General features: G+C 46.0%; 1 protein-coding gene across 12 annotated transcripts in view; it reads right to left on the bottom strand.

The window, feature by feature from the left end:
* LOC124403043 (rho guanine nucleotide exchange factor 28-like) overlaps positions 1–5000 on the bottom strand; it is a 32324-nt gene that overhangs the window by 12152 nt on the left and 15172 nt on the right. The window lies entirely within an intron of this gene.

The following is a 5000-nucleotide window of genomic DNA, read 5'->3' as shown; positions in this document are numbered from 1 at the left end:
TACATTTACATTTGCGGCATTTAGCAGATGCCCTTATCCAGAGCGACGTACAAAAGTGCTTTAAATCTCTAGTAATAAATAAATCTACACTGTACACAAGATTACAAACTTAATATAAATATAACTCGAATTCTACAAACTTGGAAAGTGCTAAATTAGATATTTCAGGAAGAGGTAGGACTTCAGTCGTCGCTTGAAGATAATCAGGGACTCTGCTGTACGGACATCTAGGGGAAGTTCATTCCACCACCTCGGTGCCAAAACAGAGAAGAGCCTTGAAGTGTACTTACCTCTCATTCTGAGAGAAGGTGGTACCAGTCGAGCAGTGCTGGAGGATCTCAGACAGCGTGGTGCAGTGCGAGATGTGATGAGGTCACTGAGGTAAGATGGTGCTGGTCCATTTTTGGCCTTGTAGGCAAGCATCAGTGTTTTGAATCTGATACATGCAGCTACTGGAAGCCAGTGAAGGGAGCGCAGCAGTGGGGTGGTGTGGGAGAACTTGGGCTGATTGAACACAAGTCGTGCAGCTGCATTTTAGATCATTTGCAGTGGACGAATAGCGTTCAAGGGAAGACCTGCCAGCAGAGAGTTGCAGTAGTCGAGCCTTGAATTGACAAGAGACTGAACAAGCACCTGGGCAGTCTGTATGGACAGAAATGGTCGAATCCTTCGGATGTTATAGAGAAGAAATCGACAAGAATGAGCAGCATTAGCGACATGTGGGAAAAAAGACAGTTAATTGTCCATAGTTACCCCAAGGTTACGAGCAGTGGCTGAAGGGGAGAGCAGAGAGTCATGAAGTGTTATTTGGAGATCTTGACCTGGAGATGAATCATCTGGGATGACCAGCAGTTCTGTTTTGCTGGGGTTGAGTTTTAGTTGGTGAGCACTCATCCATGAAGATAAGTCTGACACGCATGCTGAGATCCGAGCGGAAGCTGTGGTAGATGAGTTGAGTGTCATCTGCATAGCAGTGATAAGAAAACCGATGTGAGGATATGACTTCACCAATGAAGTGGGTATAGAGGGAGAAAAGGAGGGGACCAAGTACAGAGCCTTGTGGGACACCAGTGGTGAGTCTGCACGGGGCAGATGTGGATCCCCTCCATGTTACCTGGTATAAGCGACCTTCCAGGTAGGAAGCAAACCATTCCCATGCTGTTCCGCAGATACCAAGGCTCTTGAGGGTTGACAAAAGTGTCTTGTGGTTGACACTTCTCAGTTCCTATTCTTTCTGGCTGATGTTTTGGTCACTTTTGAATGCTGGTGGTGCTTTCACTCTAGTGGTAGAATGAGACGGAGTCTACAACCCACACAAGTGGCTCAGGTAGTGCAGCTCATCCAAGATGGCACACCAATGCGAGCTGTGGCAAGAAGGTTTGCTTTGTCTGTCAGTGTAGTGTCAAGAGCATGGAGGCGCTACCAGGAGACAGGCCAGTACATCAGGAGACGTGAAGGAGGCCGTAGGAGGGCAACAACCCAGCAGCAGGACTGCTACCTCCGCCTTTGTGCAAGGAGAAACAGGAGGAGCACTGCCAGAGCCCTGCAAAATGACCTTCAGCAGGCCACAAATGTGCATGTGTCTGCTCAAACTGTCAGAAACAGACTCCATGAGGGTGGTATGAGGGCCCGACATCCAGAGGTGGGGGTTGTGCTTACACCACAGCACCGTGCATTTGCCAGAAAACACCAAGATTGACAAATTCGCCACTGGCCCCCTGTGCTCTTCACAGATGAAAGCAGGTTCACACTGAGCATGTGACAGACGTGACAGAGTATGGAGACGCCGTGGAGAACGATCTACTGCCTGCAACATCCTCCAGCATGACCGGTTTGGCAGTGGGTTAGTAATGGTGTGGGGTGGTTTTTCTTTGGAGGGCCACACAGCCCTCCATGTGCTCGCCAGAGGTAGCCTGACTGCCATTAGGTACCAAGATGAGATCCTCAGACCCCTTGTGAGACCATATGCCGGTGTGGTTGGCCCTGGGTTCCTCATAATGCAAGACAGTGCTAGACCTCATGTGGCTGGAGTGTGTCAGCAGTTCCTGCAAGACGAAGGCATTGACGCTATGGACTGGCCCGCCCATTCCCCAGACCTGAATCCAATTGAGCACATCTGGGACATCATGTCTCGCTCCATCCACCAACGCCACGTTGCTCCACAGACTGTCCAAGAGTTGGCGGATGCTTTAGTCCAGGTCTGGGAGAAGATCCCTCGGGAGACCATCTGTCACCTCATCAGGAGCATGCCCAGGTGTTGTAGGGAGGTCATACAGGCACGTGGAGGCCACACACACTACTGAGCCTCATTTTTACTTGTTTTAAGGACATTACATTAAGTCAAGTCAAGTCAAGTCAAGTTTATTTGTATAGCGCTTTTCACAACAGACATTGTCTCAAAGCAGCTTTACACAAATCAACAGTGATGGTGAATGGTGTGCATTTGTCCCTGATGAGCAAGCCGTGGCGACTGTGGCAAGGAAAAACTCCCTTAGATGTTATGAGGAAGAAACCTTGAGAGGAACCAGACTCAAAAAGGGAACCCATCCTCATCTGGGTGACATCAAGAGTTTGATCATAAATCTTTCAACAATAAAGAACACTGGACAGTGAGAACTAACATGATTACTGGAGTATAAGATTATAAGTGATGTTCTTTCTGCAGTCTTATACAGTCTATATGGTTAGTAGCTCCGAGTTTTATGAGCTCAGCATTTGTGATCACCACAGATCCAGCATCAGCTTCTCCATGCCAGAGCCTTTAAACACTCCAGGAGGTCCAATGTCAAAACTCCACACATGTAGCGGGATCCAAATGGCACTGGTACGTCTCTAGATGGTTCGGGATGTTTGTGAGTTCGGCATCTACTTCTTCAAGGTCCGTAATCATCACGAGGTGGGAGGTGACTGGAGCTGGCCAAACCTCAGGGTGTCTCGGGATGGGGAGAGAAAGAGAAGCAGTGGAGAGGAATTAGCGTAGCTGCTGTTCATGATATTAACAGCACAAGTTGATAATGTGCATGTGATCAGATGTTCTGGAGCACAAGGTTATGATGTGATGTGTGTTATGTGTAGGCTTTGCTAAAAAGATATGTTTTAATCTACACTTAAACTGGGAGAGTGTATCTGAGCCCCGAACACCGTCAGGAAGACTATTCCAGAGTTTAGGAGCTAAATGTGAAAATGCTCTACCACCTTTAGTGGACTTTGCTATTCTAGGAACTACTAGAAGCCCAGAGTTTTGAGATCTCAGGGGCGTGGCGGATTGTAGCGTGTTAAAGACTGGATAGATACACGGGAGCCAAACCATTTAGTGCTTTATAAGTGAGAAGTAATAGTTTGTAGTCTATTCGAAACTTAACAGGAAGCCAATGTAGGGACGATAAGATCGGGGTTATGTGATCATATTTTTTGACCTTGTAAGAACTCTGGCTGCTGCATTCTGGACTAACTGAAGCTTGTTTATTAATGATGCAGGACATCCACCTAGTAACGCATTACAGTAGTCTATTCTGGAGGTCATGAACGCATGGACGAGCTTCTCTGCATCAGATATAGATAACATGTTTCTTAACTTAGAAATATTTCTAAGGTGAAAGAAGGCTGTTTTTGTAACTTGATTGATGTGATTTTTGAAAGACAAGTCGCTGTCTAAAATAACACCCAGGTCTTTTACCGTTGAACTAGTGGTTACAGAACATCCGTCTAAATGCAGGTTGAGATGCTGGAGCGTCTGTATACTAGTTTTTGGGCCGATGAGCAAAATCTCAGTCTCACATTAAAGTTGGATCAGCCTGTAGTGTGTTTTTCCACTTCAATTTTGAGTGTGATTCCAAATCCAGACCTCCATGTTAATAAATTTGATTTTCATTGATAATTTTTGTGTGATTTTGTTGTCAGCACATTCAACTATGTAGAGAACGAAGTATTTAATAAGAATATTTCATTCATTCAGATCTAGGGTGGGTTGTTTAAGTGTTCCCTTTATTTTTTTGAGCAGTGTATTTATATACCAGGTTTATACCGGTTTTTAATGTGTGGTGGGTAAATACAACAAAATAAAATAATACGAACATAAAAACTGGTATTTTCTAAATCTAATAATAAACGTGAATCACTGTGTTGTTGTTTGGTCATTTTTCTCTCTTGGGGGTTTGAATTTAGCAGTAATGTATTATGTTTTAGCAGCCAGAGCGCCTTTAAGAAGGTAGTGGATGGAGGTAAGTCATGTGACCGGAGCTCCTTTAAGAAGGTAGTGGATGGAGGTAAGACATGTGACCGGAGCTCCTTTAAGAAGGTAGTGGATGGAGGTAAGTCATGTGACCGGAGCTCCTTTACGAAGGTAGTGGATGGAGGTAAGTCATGTGACCGGAGCTCCTTTCAGAAGGTAGTGGATGGAGGTAAGTCATGTGACCGGAGCTCCTTTACGAAGGTAGTGGATGGAGGTAAGTCATGTGACGGAGCTCCTTTAAGAAGGTAGTGTATGGAGGTAAGTCATGTGACCGGAGCTCCTTTAAGAAGGTAGTGGATGGGTAAGTCATGTGACCGGAGCTCCTTTACGAAGGTAGTGGATGGAGGTAAGTCATGTGACCGGAGCTCCTTTCAGAAGGTAGTGGATGGAGGTAAGTCATGTGACCGGAGCTCCTTTACGAAGGTAGTGGATGGAGGTAAGTCATGTGACCGGAGCTCCTTTAAGAAGGTAGTGTATGGAGGTAAGTCATGTGACCGGAGCTCCTTTAAGAAGGTAGTGGATGGAGGTAAGACATGTGACCGGAGCTCCTTTAAGAAGGTAGTGGATGGAGGTAAGTCATGTGACCGGAGCTCCTTTAAGAAGGTAGTGTGTCCCCGTCTGTCTCCACGACCAGACTGTATCTGTCTGTCTCTTTCTATCTCTGTCTGTATGTCTCTCTCTCTCTCTCTGTCTGTCTCTCCATCTCTCTGTATGTCTGTCTGTCTCTCTCTCTCTCTCTCTTTCTCTCTCTCCCTCTGTCTGTCTCTCC

Source organism: Silurus meridionalis, chromosome 20, assembly GCF_014805685.1.
Source record: "Silurus meridionalis isolate SWU-2019-XX chromosome 20, ASM1480568v1, whole genome shotgun sequence".
NCBI classification, from domain to species: domain Eukaryota; kingdom Metazoa; phylum Chordata; class Actinopteri; order Siluriformes; family Siluridae; genus Silurus; species Silurus meridionalis.
This window is presented reverse-complemented; position numbering and strand designations above follow the sequence as displayed.